Source organism: Grammomys surdaster, unplaced genomic scaffold, assembly GCF_004785775.1.
Source record: "Grammomys surdaster isolate TR1022 unplaced genomic scaffold, NIH_TR_1.0 238, whole genome shotgun sequence".
Lineage (NCBI taxonomy): Eukaryota > Metazoa > Chordata > Mammalia > Rodentia > Muridae > Grammomys > Grammomys surdaster.
The window spans coordinates 3639451-3656380 of record NW_021604683.1 but is presented as its reverse complement, the minus strand read 5'-3'; the positions used below and the strand labels follow the sequence as shown (position 1 = coordinate 3656380).

Below are 16930 nucleotides of genomic sequence, written 5' to 3'. Positions count from 1 at the left end.
CCTCTTCTCTTCCATCCTCCTACCCTCTTGCTACCTCTCTGAGCTTCCGGGTTGTAGAAATGGGGAGGGGACCTAACATCACATCACTTCAGCCCTGGGCTGAGGGTAGTTGCCTGCACCCATCTCCCGAGGCCCACTCTTCTTGTTCCCTACTCTCCAAGCAGTCCCTTTGCACCTGCTGATGATCTCTTTACACATTCTGGGCTCTAGATCCCTGAGAGGAGACGACTGTTATCCCTTAGCACTGACAGCTTTGGGCCTGGAAGGGGTTGGTCCTGTCCCCAAGTCTGGGAGTCCTTCTAGGGCAGAGCCAGCAAGGGTCGAACCCTGTTTCATGTATGTATGTGTGTGTGTGTGTGTGTGTGTGTGTGTTAGTATGCATAACCTCCCAGTGCAAGGACGCTGGCTCTCCTATTCCAGTAGAACCAGGGACAGAGGAGGAGCACTAAGACTCGGCCATTTTGTATGAGAAGCATTTGGGGATGAGAGTGAGACACATGTTCAGGAAAAGTCTCTATCGAGGTGCGGACCTGTCCTGGCCTTGGCAGGGTATGTGTCCCATGAGCGCGCTCGAGCACACACGCCTGTGCTCCTGTGGGTAGTCCTGAAATTCTCCAAGGCAAAGGTTTCACCAGTAAGGCTGTCCAAGGGGAGCAGCCTGTAGTGTCAGCCCCCACTCCCACCCCACCCCACCAGAGAGGTGAATTTGATTTTCACTTGCCTAAGGTCCTGTGTTTTTCTTTACTCCAAGGAAGAGTTCATGAGTCCCTAACGGTCCTTTTGCTGTAGCCTCCACCTCCTTGACTGTCTTGGGGCCCAAACATTTCTACTATGGCTGGCTGTAGATACCCAGCCAGGTCCTGGCCTGAGGTGATTCCTGGGACACAGACGGATAGAATCTTGTGTCCATAGGGCTGGGTGTGGATACCAGGCTGGCAGTCTTTTTTGGAGAGTTGGGGGAGGGGTCTGTAGCCTCTAGGAGGCCCTGTACTATCCCTAAGTCTGACTAGTCAGGCTCTCTGTTTCTGCTGCTTGAATCCTGTTTCCTAAAAGTAGCAGCATCTAGAGCTCAAGAGTCCAATGTGGGAGGCCCTTGCTTTACAGGATTTGTGCCCCTCTCCCCATCTACATTATCCACCACAGAGCCACTCCTGCCCTCTGCAGTGTCCCAGACTTGAGGGCTTAGACCATGAAGACATATATACTACTGCAGCTTGATGCAGGTCCCTTGGCTTCTATACTCTGTGGCTGGGCCTTGCAAGAAGATGTCTTGGGATTGGGGGCAGGAGAGAGAGAGCATTGAAGAACAGTCTCTGGTTGCTAACTCAGAGCCAGACACAAGTGTCTAGTCCCAGAACCCCTTTCATCAGTAAGGTGGTAACAGCCACTCCTGGCTTCCTGGACTTTGTGAAGACCAACTGATATCTTCCAGAATGCCTATCGATTCCATTGTGAAAGGTGACACATCTCTGATGTCTTTGTTGCTCATGACCCATGCCCCCAGTTTCCAGGCATGGAATACTCCACACCGATCTTTGTCTAATTTAGGAAGTCCAATAACCTGAGATTCCTGAGCACATGGCAAACCCTTGTATGGACTACTGGCCCTGCATGGACTGGGCCCAGCTGTGTGTTAGGCAGTGTTTGGTTTGTTCATTTGTTAACAAGGATGACACAGCCCCTCCTGAGGCCAGGTAGCTAGTGGGGAACAGATCCAAGGCTCAGAAAAGTGAGTTTCTCATTTTAACAGTATTAGGTTTTCCTGGGCCACTTTCCCTTTTCCTTTGGCCATCAAAGCCTGGTTTGTGGGATGTCCAGAAGTACCAGCCTCTTAGCCAGTCCTGCTGGATCTCTGAAGGTCAGCCACTGCCCAGAGTCAGGAGGTGGCCACTCTTGGTTTGGACCTTGGTAGGCAAGGTCAGACTTGCTGGCCACAGGGCTCTTCAGTTTGCCTTTTACAAAGCAATACCATTATGGACTGCTTGTGAGAGATGTTTTCAGAAATATCTCTACACTTAGCCTGGGGGTCACCCAGGCAGAACCACTGTGAACTACCCAGTTCCCTGCCCCGCCCCCCACCCCCCATCGCAAGAGTGAGCCACAGTGAAGACAAATCTAGGCAGAGGTGGGAGTATTATGGGAGCCTTATAGAAGTCATGTTCATCTGATGTGCTCAAGAGAGCTGAGTGGGAGCTCCAAGTAGCTCAGGGACATAGGGAGAGGTTGCTGGGTTTTGATGCCCCTACCACATGCTAGACTTACTGCCTGCTGGCCAGAGGAGCATGATGGGGAGGGAAACTGAGGCTGAAAATGTTCCTGTGTAAGCTGAGAGGTGGCTTGCCTTATAGCTGAGAGTGTGGACAACTTGTACTTTCTAACATCCAGGCCAGTGGACAGCTAGAAAGGCACGGCATTTGAAAGAACTAAACGGGAAACCAAGTCATGGGGATTGTACTTTGGGTTCTGGGCTTACCTATGGCTCAGCTCTTTGGACTGATCACCAAGGTTCCTCTGTCCACAGTGAACAGGTATCCCTGCAGAGGCCTTAAGAGCCACAGAACCATTGCCATAGGCTGTCCAGCCAGATGTCCCCTCTCATTTCACCCCTCATCCAGGACCATGACCTTGTTCAAGGGCCTTTGGGTGCTTTGGACCCAGATAGGCCTCCTTCTCCAGGATAATGGTGTCTAGGCTGCTTTGCAGTTCCTTCTCATCCCCCTTAACTGCTTTTATCTCTTAGAGTGGTAACAGCTATGGATGTTGGAGTAGGTGGGTCATTTGAGAAGTAGGTACAGAGCTGGTCCTCATCCGAGGCAGACAGGAGAGGTGGTCTCTGACTTATGGTATGTGGCAGTGATCAGGAGAAGAACTCTGATCACTGAATGGTGGCATGTACTCAGCTTCTCTCAAGAAGCAGGCCTTCCTGTAGCCTCATTGATTGAGATTCAGAGAATCCTATGGAATTTTCCCAAAAGATGGAAATACCTCAGAGAGTTGTGGTTTCCAGGGAAACCTGTGTTTTTCATGGGGCCTGGGTTTGTTCACCTTCCCAGGCCTGTTCAGTTTCTAACCCTCACTGATAACTTAAAGGGCACTGGAGAGATAAAACAATTGCAGTCCCTCTGCCCTGGTTATGTGTAGAGTAAATCTTTAAGCATCCTTGCATGTGTAAAGAAACAATGGATTTGCAGCTAGACAGGGAGCATTCTGGGTAGAGTGGCAGATGAGAGCAGAGAAATCTCATTTTAATGGATACCAGCATGAGTAGGATATGTAAAGCCATCTATATGAAGACTTAGAAAGACACACAGCATATTACCAGCCTGAAGAACTTTGACATGGCTGGGAATGATCCCAGGTGCTGGCCTTGATTCTGAAACTACTTGAGTCTGGAGTGCTTCCGAGGAGCCAGTGACAGTTTCGGATAGTACAGCTGGAGCCCAGTGGTGGGGCCTTTAGTGTCTTCCAATGAGCAAAATACACAGGCTTTTGTAAATCCCCATGATCTTGGCTATTCCAGTGTGCCCTGGGTGAGGTGTTCTGACCCCCTGTTAATGAGGAAACAGGGCTGGTGTGGTCCTCAGCACCTCCTAGTGTGAACAGTGAGTCCATGCCTCACTGTAAGGTTGAATCTAGGGAAGTGGGCAAGTCCGTAGGACTAAGGGCTCTTTGGAGTGCTCTGTGGAGGTACTAACAGCTGTATTTGACCATATGAATCCTGAATTGACACATAAAAGAATGGAGAAGGGATGTGGCATGCTCTCTTAACCATTTGTGCATCCCTACAGTCGGATGGAAGGGTTGATCCTGGCCCTGATCCTGGTCATATCCTTTAAAGGCTGAAGTCACATTAGAGGACCCCATTTTGGAAGGAGAGTGAACTCTGATCTGGCAGCTGCTGTCCCTGGTAAGGCAAAGTTGATAAAGAGCAGTGTTTCTTTTGAGGGACCTTGGTGTGTGCTCCATTTCTTATTATTACAAATAGTGCTGAGCTGGGTCTTGGTGCCTTTAATCCCAGCCCTTGGGAGGCAGAGGCAGGTGGATCAAGGTGTTCGAGGCCAGCCTGGTCTACAGAGTAAGTTCCAGGACTGTCAGGGCTACACAGAGAAACCCTGTCTCAAAAACAACAACAAAAACAAAACAAAACAAAACAAAAAAAACCCCAAAACAAAAAACCCAACAACAAAACAAAAATCCCCAAAATAAAACCAACCAACCAACCAAACAAACAAAAACAAACCAACCTTCCCAAAACCAAATTCTGCTGAATAAAGTAGACTGTCTTGCCATGTAATTACCTATGTGTCTTCCACCCACTAAGTGTGCACATTTGTGCTATAGCTGCTGGGGGTGGGGTTGTCAGGAGACTCTTGTTACCTCTCAGGGGTGAAGGATGGTAGGGCTTAGGACTGAGGACTCTGGATGGCTCTGCTTCCCTTGATCAGCTCCAGTTTCTAGACTCCAGTTTTCTTGTTCATAATATGCAAGTGATGTTCCTGGCTGAATGTGGATTTGAGTCACTAGACACGAAGATTTGTAAGAGCTGATGTTCACTGGCTTGTGCTGCCTGAGGTTTTACAGAGTGAGACCTTATCCAGTGGTGTATGGAAGTCTTGGGACTATGGCTGGCTCAGCTGTAGATAGTGACTCTTAACCTCCCATTCATCAGCCAATCCTTAGACAAAGCCTCAGGATACAGTCTGTATCTTGATCTTGGCAAGATGATTTGGGCCACTGTTTAACAGGAGACACAGGTTTGGAAGGTTTAGACATGAATTCTGAGTGTCAGAAGCTTGCCAGTGGGCCAGCTCCTAGAGGACCAACCATTTTCCTAGAACCATGAGTGTGTGTGTTGATTGGCAGTTTAAGATGTCTTCCTCTGTGGAACTGAGTAGCATGCGTGACAGCACCCTAAAGGTTTCATGTTGAGGAGAGGAATGATTTTGGATTGAAAAATATAGTGTGTAGGTTCTACCAGTAAGCCCCTCAGGCTGCAGGGGAACTGCTGAGCCAGCCCTGTAGACATCTGGTTTCTACCCAGATGTGGATGAGTTAGTTGGCTTGGCTGAGCCCCCTTCACAGTGAGCACTGTCCTCTGTGTGTGGATGCCTACCAAGCACAGCCCTTTCCCTTTCATGGATGGAACTGGGTTTTGCTTTTAGACAACAATTTGCTGACAGCTCCAGGAGCTTCTTCAAACAGCGCCTCACTCACAGTGACGCACCAGGCACCAAGCCATCATTTGGAGGAGGAAACCCAATAGCAGCATCTGTCCAACTGCCTAACAACAGCAGAAGCAGTTTATCTGATTTGAGATGAAATGCTGGGTGGTGGTGGTGGTATTGAGTCGACCTGTGATTGTCCCCAGAGATCAGCTGGAAGTGACTCATGGTTGCCATGTGCCTGCCCAACCTGTACAGCTAGGCCTCCCACTGGGGTCTCTGTATGAACTGAACTCCAATTTCTGCTTTCTTGCTGACTTTTTAAAAATGATTCTCAGAATCCCAGGTGTGCCCTATAAGCACTGTGTGCAGGTGCTGTACTTCATGTCCATGCTTCCAGGGCTAGGTCTTGCTAACAACTGTCTAGTGTGGAGATCTGCTCAGGATTACTGCCTTGTGCGGGACTGAGGGCAACAAGAGTCCTCCCGACATTTGCATGCTCTTTTTTTTTATTGTATGTGTGCAGATTTATGTGTGCATGTGTATAGAGGCCAAAGGTCAACCTTATGTGCTGTCTCTCAGGAGCTATCCATGTTGCTTTTTGAGACGAGATCTCTCACTTGGGTTTTACTAGGCTGTCTCTTCCTCCTCAGCACTGAGATAACAAAAATGTACATCACACCTGGCTTTCTAAATACAAGTACTGGGGATCAAACTCAGTCCTCATGCTTGTGTGTCAAGGACTTTATCAACGGAGCTGTCTCCCAGCCTTGTTTTCATTCTCCCATTCATTCCTGGAAGCAATGGGATCTAGTGGGTGAGGGTAAGTGATATTCTAGAGGGACACTCTGAGAAGGATTTGGGCTCTTGAGCTGTATAGCAGGCTGCCCCCATCCACCCCTGCTGAGCAGGTGGTCTTGGTCTGGGAATAGAGACCCACCAAGGGGAATCTCTTAGCATGTTCCCTAGTCATCCATCCCTGTCCATCTTCAGTTGTCTTAAGGGAGTGGCTGCTGGGGCCATCAGAGCCTCTGTGAAGGAAGTGAGGATTCTGGGACAGTGGCTTCTCTGTGTGGAAAAAGGAGTCAGGAAGTGTTCCAGACACATCTTCGTTTGTCTTTGGGCTCTGTTGGGTGTCCAGCTGGAACAGAATTAGGTCTTTCATTTCTTTTCTGATATTGGGAATAATTTTGTGAATGCCCAGCAGGGCTGTTATTCAAGAAAGTTCTAGTGGTGGTTGCTTGAAAACTGCATAGATTCCTTGATGATCTCTTAAGTGTCAGCAACCTCCACGGTATCACTTGAGGTGGCATCCCCTGAGATCCCTCCTTTCTCCTAAGTCAAGGGGCTGTCCTTGCTCCAGGTTCTGCCTAGTCTCTCGGCCCTTTCATCCAAGAGCCACCAGCTTTGATCTGTGCTGGAGACTTTGTAGGGCTGGTGCTACTTTTCTGCTTTGACTTGGAAAGACACTGGGTGGTGAGTGTGAGTCAGGGGCCAACTTCTTGATGGGCCCCAGTTTTGGGAAGCAAGATAGAAATGAAACATTTTTGGAAAGTCTGTTTAGAAGAGGCTGTGTTGATGGGTAATGCAGTGAGTATGGGGGGCTCTAGCCAGATGTAGTTCCAGTTAGTTTGGATGTTTCATTTATTTTATTTTTTGGACAGTTTATATATAGACACAGGATGTCCTGTTCATATCCATTCCTATTCCCCATTTCCCTCCTCAACTTCATGTCCTCTCTTTTTATTTTGTCTTTAATCTTTTAGATTTATTTTTTACCTTATTTTGAGAAAAGGTCTTACCATGTAACCCTGGCTTACCTAGAACTTGATATGTAAATCAAGCTGGCCTCAAACTCACAGAAATCTGCCTGCCTGTTCCGCCCCAGTGGTGGGCACCGCCACACTTGGCTATTTTTGTGTTTTTTTTTTTTATAACCCATTGAATCCAATTAGTATGACCTTTAACACATGGGTGTGGGGTTATCCACCAGAGCATGGACAATCTACCAGTGCCCACTTTCCAAAGACAAGTGACTCTTCATCCTCAGCAGCCATTAACTGTTAGTAGGTCCTCAGCTGTGGGTGGGAACTTAGCCTCTCTTTCCTTGTGTTGGAATTATTAACTAGCTTGATCTTGTTCATGTCTTGTGAGTTCATGTGTGCGACAACTATGTCATGTCCGGGGGACATTTCATAGCCTTCTTCTCCATCACCTAACCTTGATGTTCCTTGAGCATTGGTGTGTGTGTGCATGCGTGTGTGTGTATGTGTGTCTGTGTGTGCATGTGCATGCGCGTGCGTGCGTGCGTGCGTGTGTGTGTGTGTGTGTGTGTAGTTATTAGGACAGTCTTCCTTTCAGAATGGGTAAACTTCACACTAAACACACATGCAGAAGACATGCCAGAGGAACAAACTGGAGATATATGAGGTGATTTGCCATGCAGTGATTCCCTAGGCTTGCCTTCTCTCCAGTCAGCTGTGACTCCTGGCTTCTCTCTCCTTGAGCTGTTATTTATGCACATTCCCAGGGTGCATTGTAGGCCACCATGGAATCTATAATGGCTGTATACTCGTCACCTGCACCTTGCCAGTTCTGATGTTTTCCTGTGCTGGGTTTTGGGGAGGTGCCCAGGCCCCACATTCAGGCCCACTTCCGGGAGCATGTCCTAACGGGTGAGAAAGGTTCCTTGTTGATGGAAATGAAGGGCATATCTGAGATCTCACCACTGCTAGCATTGCTGCTGTGAGCTTCCCAGATGTCTTAACACAGACCTCTGAGCTGTAGAAGATCTTGCAAGAAGCTTTTTGACTAACATTTTTGCAAAATGTTCTCATCCAGAACACTATTTCTCCTCAGGCTATATATACAGATATCTGTGCTTGCTGTTCATTACACTTGTAGAAATCCTCTTGTGGGAGAAAGCATGTAGAGCAAGGGTCTGGGACCATGCCTGTCACCCCTCCTATTAAGGTGGCCAGCACAAAAGAAGGCCTGCTACTCTTGTAGAGGTGGTAGGAGTTTCTGTATTCCTGGACTCAGAAAGGGACAAGAGGCCTGTTTGGCTCTGTGGTGCTGACCATGGTCCTGGACTCAGGTGCATAGCAGTATTTCCTTGTGAGCAAAAAGCTCCATGGTGTGATTGCTGCCCCCACCTTCTCACAAGATGAGGCTTGGGTTACCGTTGTGAGCCTTGGAAGAGGCAAGAGCTTGGGGAGTTATTTCTAGAGGGTTCTAGGAATTATGGGACAAAGACACAGGTAGATTTTCTTCTTCCTGAGTCAGCATGAAAAAAAAAAAAAACTTCTCCATGATGGTGCTCCATGACATCTTGTTAAATTACCCAAGTGCTGGATTCTAGTCTGCAGAAGGAAATTGCGTGGGCAGACAGCTCTGCAGGCTCTGCTATGACCAGCTTGCTTTGTCTCTTACAGAAGCACTTGGTTATGGATAGTATTTCTTTTTATTATATGCCCAATGCAGGAAATTGGGGAAATGCTGGAAAAGAAGAAGTGTGTTTGTGCCTCCTGTCGATTTCCAGATCTCTATCTTTTGTCTGTTTTTTCTCCTGTGTTCATGGCACACTGGAATTTCCTTATGGATCAGCTGTTCTGTGATATGTCTTCTCCTATGGACCATTTCTACTCCATCTAGTTCACTTGGGAACACTCAGTTTAGGATTGTACCTGAGTCAGTACCCTGTATACCTGTATGGCTACACAAACCTTTGTTCACAGGTATGTCCTGCTCATGTGGGCCATTTCTGCAGGATGTGCTTCTGATTATGGCCCTGTCCCTTGTTATGCTCATCTGGATTATTAGGAAAGATGGTGAGGAGCAAGGGTGGCCCAGGAGAGGCCCATATCAGGAAATGGTCCTGTTTGAGGGGTGAGCTTTCCATCATTGGAGCTATGCACGGCTGGGAGAGAGTATTTAGTAATGATAAGGAATCAGTGCTGTGAGCTTTGGAGCCAGCCCAGGAGCACAGCTTGGGCAGGAGGCAAGCCCATGCCTGTCCATCAAATGTGGGATAGTGGGTGGGAAGGCTTGTGAGCTACACTGTCAGGAAAGCCATTGTTGGGGTACCCTGAGCACCTTATGGGACTCCTGAGCCATGAAAGAAAATGGAGATTCACACTCAGAAGGGTAGAGGTTCCAGCTAGGGGGAAGTGTTTCTTTTACTAGGGCTCCTATATGTTACTAATAGCCTTCAAAGCTACAAGGTGGGGCCTTTAGGGGAAGGAACTCAGGTTAAGTGTTGGAGGTTGTGTGTCAGGTAATAGCAGAGGAGAGGAGAGACTGGGCATGGGAGGGAAGGGATTGTATCATGGACACCATGGACAGCATCATCTCAATGGTGGAAGAGGGTGTGTCCCGGAAAGGATGATACCCAGCCCACAATTGTTAAAGTCTTTTCATGTGCTGGAAACACTGTATCTATTCTCAAGCCTTCCTAGAGAGACTGAGTTGGTCTTGCCCCAGAGACCTCAGAGAACACCCTTCATCTTTATCTCCATTTTCTCAGGATGGCCCCATGGACCAGTGCTCATGGACTGGAGAGTCTCTGGGTACAGTGTATGCAGGCTGTCTTGCAAAAAGACCCCAAGGCATAGAGGAAGCATTGCTTACAGCATAAATGTAGTGACTCTGAAGAAATAGTTTACTCTGTCCAGGAAGTGATTGCCTGTCATCTTTTAAAATCGCGATGAAATTCTCCCAGCATAGCCCTAGCCATTTGGAGTAAGTAAATTAGTGGTAGTTTTTACAAGTACCCTGTGGCCATCAGTGCCCTGTAGCATCAAGGACACCCATCTCTACATCCCCACAGGGCCCCTTTCCAGTTTCTGGTGCTCACGGATATCTTCCTGTCTATGATAGGTTTGTTCTTGATATTCCCTCCAAAGGAATCATGGTGCTCCATGTTCAAAGCTTTTACCTGTGTGTTTCCTCTGGGTGCCCAAGCCATAGGGTGGTGGAGCCTTACTTCTTCCTGTGGGTCTCTGGGGTCCAGTTTATCTGCCTCCTGTCTGCTGATGCATATGTGGGCTCTGCAGTTTCAGCTGCCACAACCCCAACTGCCACAAGATGGGTGCTAATTTCTGTGATGCACACATAATTTTTGTGGGGACACAGCCTTGTCTGTGGTCAGCTGTATGCCAGGCTTAGGGTAACCAGGCTCTTGGGGCAGTTCCTAACTCATCTGTTTTCAGACTTACACAAGACTCACCATACTAATTCCCTTCTGTCCTGACTTTCTCAGCCGTTCTGTGGACATCACAAAGAACCCCCAAGTGGTGCTAGAACTGACATGAGCAAGCATTGTGGAGTTGAGTCCAGTTTGGTCATGTCAGGATCCCACCAGTCAGGACATATGGCCCATGTACAGGTGTGTACCTCCTGAGCATTGGAGAGAGCAGAGAAGATGAGGCTGTGTCCTCAGTGAAAGTGAGCATGCCTGAGGAAGGAGAGTCTGAAGAAGAGATGGCCTTGGGTTGTGTGAGGAGAAGGAAACTCTAACACCAGGTATCAAAAGGAGGCATGCTAAAGCCCCAAGGAATGGGGGTGTCATGGTGAGGATGAGAAAAAGTAGAAAAGGAGCAAGAAAAACAGGTACACCAGGTATGGCGAGGTCTTTAGGGCACTAGGCCCAGCATAGAGCTTCAAGCAGAGCTGATGTAAGCTGACTGCTGTTTTCACCACAGCTCTCTGGCTGCTCCTGGGGTTGAGATGGGACAGGTTTCCTATGGTATCAGTGGGATGCACAGTTGGCTGGAATGGGGCATGCTGAAGAAGGGAAGGAAAGAGATAAGCTTCTGGGAGTTAGTAAAGGATACCAGGTTGGGAGCTCTGAGCCTGCAATATGGCTGCCTTCTTAGATGATTCAACAGGCAGGGATGCAGTGTAAGCCTGGTGTGGCTTGGGACAGTCCTACCTGATGTAGACTGGGCGCTGTCCAGCACCCACGATAACTAATGGGAATAAATTAATCTCATGGAGCTTCAGTCTCCAGGGAGCTTATGTAGGAGGTTCCAGATCATGAGGTGGTGCCTAGAAAGGGCTCTCCCTGTGCTGAGCTGGCGGGTCCCTGCCCAGCTGAGCTCTCCACAGTCTCAGCTTAGTCACCTGTGCCTGTAGCAGATACCTATACTTTCTCAGAGAGGACTCATGGTGTCTATAGCAGCTATTAAGGCTGGGGGTCCTTGTAAATCTTGGGTTTCTAATGGAGTGAATTGTGTGGAGATAGGTCAGGGAGGGTAGAAACTCCAGACCTGGATAGCACCCTCCATCCTTGAGATAACTTTCGTTGGCCATCCTGTGACCAATAGTCAGTGTGGGTGAGAGGTTCCTTGAGAATACCTCCTGACTGTGGTGTTTGGAGATGGGAGCTAGCTGAGGCCATCTGGGGAGGCCTCAAATGCTGAATCAGCACACAAGCCTCCAAGGACCTGGGGCTTCCTGAGCTATGGTCTGTCAGGGTCTGAGACATTTTCTGAGCATCTGGTGTGTACTGGGGCTTGTCTATCTCCCCTGAGATACTTTCTCTCACATCCCCAGGGCCTTATGGGTGGTACTAGGTTGGGCAGAGAGGCTCCAGTGTGACAGACAAGCCAACACTGCCTCCAGGGTGAGGGGACTCACTTCAACCAAAAGGTCCTTAGATGGCATGTGACTTCTGTTCTGTCTGGGCCCAGGGGATATACAACCGTGTGTGTGTGTGTGTGTGTGTGTGTGTGTGTGTGTGTGTGTGATTTTTTTTTATTAGAAGCAGCCATCAGCAGCCCAGCTCTGCTTCACTCCTGACATTGGAGGAGGCAGTAGGTCTTGGCTGCAGAGCAGTTTATTAGGGGGAGAAATTAGATTCCAGGTTACAGCGCTGGCTGTGTCTAATGGATGAGGCGGCAGTAGGTCCTTGGGGAGCCATGTGTGATTTTAACCAGAGGGGATGTGTATGACCTCGCTGTAGGTCCTCTCTTCAGGCCTTACTGTACTCCAGGACCTAAGCTGGAAAGGCCCAACATTATAGGAATGGGGATTATCCTGGTTGGGCAGATTTCTGCAGGGGATCCCGTGTGGACATACAATATCCTCCTGCGGACAGGGTTCCCATATAGGGTGGTTTTGCCTACTCTAGCTGGATCCCATGTGGGCCATGCAAGTGGCCCAGAGCCCCACTTTTCCCATTTGTAAGTTGTGGCAGGAGCAGTTGCCTGCCTTTAGGATCACAACACCCCTGATGTGAAGTAGGCAAGTAGAGACTTTCGGCCCATGGAACCAGATTTCAGTAGTCTAAGAGCTGTGAGGAGGGCTGGGACCTGTGGTTACCTAGCTTCCTTTACTGTTGTGATGTTAGAATTTTTGTTGTTGTTGCTGTTGTTACTAAATGTGCACTGGGATGGCAAACCCTGGCTTGCTCAAGTCAGCCTTTGGGTCAGGAGGCAGGCTAGAGTATGTTCCCAGGATCTGACAGTGAGACAGCTGGTGTGTGAAGCTGGATTGGAAGGAGATGGCAGTGCCTTTGTTTTGTTTTATTTTGTATTTTTCCAGAAGAGAAAGATTCCCTGTTATGAGATTAAAGGAGCAAGAGGAAGAAAAAGGCAGAAGGAAAGGAGCGTCTCCTTGTTGTGGCAGCCTTCCTGCCATGCAGGGATCCATGCATGGGGTACATGCACACTCAAACCTGTGCCCTTTATATCTCAACATATGCTGGCACTAGCTGACCATTATGAGGTGCTTCTGGGCCTGACTAAGGTCCCTCTGACCCTGCATCCTTGCCCCCAACCTTTGCTCCCTGCATGTCTCCCCTTCTTGTACTCAGGCCCTGGTTCAAGTGATCTTCCTCTGTCCAGAGTTGAGAGTTACCTCTCATAAAGTCACTCTTGCAGCTAGATGAAGGCAGTGTGGCTCTAAATCTCCATGTGGCATCTTGTGATTTAGACCTGGATGTGCTTCTAGATACAGAACAGTTCCATGCAAGCTCTATCTCTAGGAGACTCTCCCCGTGCTAGGGTGGGTTGCCAACGACTGTCTGAGGTCCCTGCCTTGCTCCTCTCTGGCTCTTGGAATCTGGGGCTGGGGACCAGCTGCTTGTGATGCTGGTCTCCTTGGCAACTGCTGCCAGGGAAGCCTCCTGAAGTTGAATCTATTATCATAATTAGCCCTGAAACCCCTTGTTGTAATTCTGGGCTGCAGAAAAACCAGCCATATTCTTGCTGCAGGCCTCTTGTCCTTTCTGAGCCTACAGGCTTAGCAACGGCTGGGATAGAGACTGTGAGAAAGGCCTCTTCTCAGTCAAGGCTCCAAGGCTCCTTGGTTTGTGGGTACTATAGGGAGATGCGGCCAAGCCCCAGAGCTGAGGATATCTCATGGCCTGAGGCACCTAAAACTGCTTCTCCTATGTTCCTCCAGTTCCAGCTGGTTAAGAAAAAAAATGCTGAATTCCAAGTCTGAATATTTTGTTACAGGGGAAATTCCTCTGGTGGACAGGCCTGTCCCAGTGGATGGTTCCAGGTCCCTCTGAATACTGGTGGCCATGCTGGATGAAAATTCCCAGGGTTTTCATTCTCCCCCAGAAGGGAAGAAGGTGATTCTTGGTTCCCCATTGCAATTGCCATGGGTGTCAAGAAACACAACACACAGCATGACAGGACAGGAGGTGAGGGGATGGGGATTCCTAGAACGGTTTCTGCCTGTGGCTGAGTGACCACTGACACATGATGGCTCAGCCTGGAGGAGGCTAGCTTTGAATAGGGGGCAGATCTGAGGGTGGCCTCCTGTTCTACTGTTGTTATTTTCCCTTATACTGGGACTCGAGGCTACAAGCCTGTGAAATGCTCACATCATGGAGGCTAGATGCCAGGGAAGCATGCTGCACACCTCCTGAGGATACGTGGTAGGAAGAGCCTGCCAGCCTTTTAAAGCCCCAAAGGCCCCTCCTCATCTCTAAAGTGGACATGAGTGTGGGATGTTCTGGATAGGACCATCGCCAGTCACTGAGGTGCTTACAGATGGTCAGACTGCTGTTTTAGGCCTGGAGGTGTGGCTAGCTTAGGTCCCCTCTCCTTGGGGGCCTCCTGTCTGGGGAGGAGCCTGGTCACACAGCCTGAGCTCCTTCCTGTCTCTGAGCTTCCAGGAGCAGCGTGGGCGCTACTCTTCCTGCGTGTCCCTTGCAGCCTCCCCTGCACCAGCCTTCCTGGAGGGGGCCATCTGCTCTGTCTGTTCTGAAAACTTAAAAAACAAATCGTGGAGCGGAGGAGCCGTGGCGGCACTTTCTGGAAGCTGCCGGAGTGGCAGGGCTCCAGAGTGGCTTTCCTCTGTACAATGGATGATACACAACCTGCTGGCTATATGAGAGTGTTCTGGGGAACAAGGTTTCTATTCCCTCATGATTAGTCACTGGCTCTGTATATCCAGGTAATCACAACCTCATTCAAAAATGCCTCCAAAAGTCTCTGAAATGCTTGGTCAGAGACCCTTAGGAATAAAGCTGAGAGGGCCTGGTCAACTGGCACTTTGGCTCTCAGTTGTTTTTAATTAAATTTATTTATTTATTTGGTGTGTGTGTGTGTGTGTGTCTGTGTGTCTGTGTCTGTGTGTGTGTGTGTGTGTCTGTGTGTCTGTGTGTCTGTGTGTGCATGGGTGTGTTTTCAGACAGGCATGCACATATGTGTCAAGTTGATTTCTCCGACCGGATCTCAGGGATTGAACTCAGGCCGTCCTGTTTGGTGGCAAACTCCTTTTCCTGCTGAGCATTGGCTTAGCTCCAGTGTTTTTAACATAAAGGATACATTGTAGCTTGGTGTGCTGGATTTTCTAGATTAACTGTGGATACTTTATTTTTGAGTTCTATCCCTGTAGTTCTGTCCCTGACCCTAAATTCTACTTTACCCAGGCTCAGCACGTGATCACCCTTACCAAACCTTTCCTCTGTTAAAACAAAAACAAACAAAAACAAAAACCACCTTCCTTGCTTCTCTCTTAGCCGAGCCTGCTCCTCCTGATTCAGCAGGGTCTGGCCCCTGGAAACCCTTTTTGGGGATGCCTCCTCTGGGCTCCTACCTTGCCTTGTGGGTTAAGCAGATTCTGGCATTTTTTCTGCTACAGGAGCCTTTAATGTTTCTCATGGCTTTATCACTAGTCCAGGGTCAGTATCAGAGCATGGGAATCCCCCACTCTCCTTTCCATACCTTCCTCACTGAGAAAGTTAGGAGAAGATACCCCAGGCAGTCAGAATCAGTGCTAGAAGGCAAACGAGATGTCTGTACTTTCTTTCCTCTCTCTCTTGCTTTTTTTTTTCAGGGCTCAGTTAATTGAATAAATTGACTAACGAGCAAAGGAAATTAATTGCAGTTTTGAAATGTGACCATGGCTTTGTGCTGTTGATTGTGCCAGCAGCCTGTCACTGCTGACACTGCCTCTGTTCAGGAGCTCAGAAGCTTGAGACTCCAGTGTTGGAGCCACAGACCTGGGACCTCTGCCCAGGAAGATTGTCGGGTCGGTGTAACTATTAGGGCCAGTGTTGTTGGAGGTTTAGCTGAAGCTGAGGCTGAGGCTGAGGCTGAGGCTGAGGCTGAGGCTGAGGCTGAGGCTGAGAATCCTGGTGACAGACGCTTTCTGAATGCTGCTGTCTGTCTGTTGCTGTGGACTGATTCAAGCTGAAACATGCAATGAGGGACCCTGGAGCATCCTTAACTCTTGTTAGGGAGAAATGGTCTTGACTTTTGACTGGTGATTTGAGTGATAGGGTATGCTGTCTCTCACACAAGCTGGTCCTCTCTTTGCCTCTTGGAATTCCCTTTCAACCTTTGAACTTCATACTTTGTGTATCTCTCTTGACCCAGTCTCAGAAAGACACAGGGAATTAGGCCCTCACCATACACCTGGGCTGATTATACTGATGGTATATTGTACAGACCCTGGCATGGCGTATTCATTGGCCTATATGGGCCTTCCTGGTACCTGATATTTTGAGAGTAGGGCAACTAGGTCCTAGGTGGGTGTTTGTGAGGTCAGTGTTAGGTAATGGAGACATTTTCTTTCTTTCTTCTTTTTTAAAAATTACTTATTTACTTCACATCCTGATTGTAGCTTCTCCTCCCTCCTCTCCTCCCAGTCCTTTCCTATCACTTCTCCATCCTCCCATCCACTCCTCCTCCCTTTCTCCTCAGAAAAGAGAGGTCTCCCATGGATATCAACCCACCTCGGTATATTAATTTGTAGTAAGACCAGGAACATCTTCTATTGAGGCTAGAGAAGGCAGCCCAGTTAGGGAAAAGAGATCCAAAGACAGGCAACAGAGTCAGAGACAGCCCCTGCTCCCACTGTTATGAGTCTCACATGAAGACCAAGCTACACGACAGTTACATACATGCAGAGGACCTAGGTCCATCCCATGCATGCTCTCTGGTTGGTGGTTCAGTCTCTGTGAACCACTATGGGCCCAGTTGACTCTTGTTAGTTGTTTTCTTGTGGTTTCCTGGATCCTTCTGGCTTCTTCAATCCTTCCTCCCCCATTTCCAGAGGATTCCCCCAAGCTCTGCCTAATGTTTGTCTGTGGGTTTTTGTATCTGTTTCCATCAGTTGCTGGATAAAGCCTCTCTGCTGACGGTTGCACTAGGCTCCTGTCTGCAAGTATGGCACAATCACATTAATAGTGGGCTCTCTCTCATGGCATGGGTCTCAAGCTAGATCAGTCACCAGTTTGCCATTCCCTCAATTTCTGTTCCCTCTTTACCCCAGCATATCCTGTAGGCAGGACAAATTGTGGGTTG

At 48.7% G+C, this 16930-nt stretch overlaps 1 protein-coding gene across 10 annotated transcripts in view; it reads left to right on the top strand.

Moving 5' to 3' along the window:
• The window catches only part of Kcnq2 (potassium voltage-gated channel subfamily Q member 2), a 59312-nt gene that overhangs the window by 976 nt on the left and 41406 nt on the right, over nucleotides 1–16930 (top strand). The gene's annotated exons all lie outside the window — the stretch shown is intronic.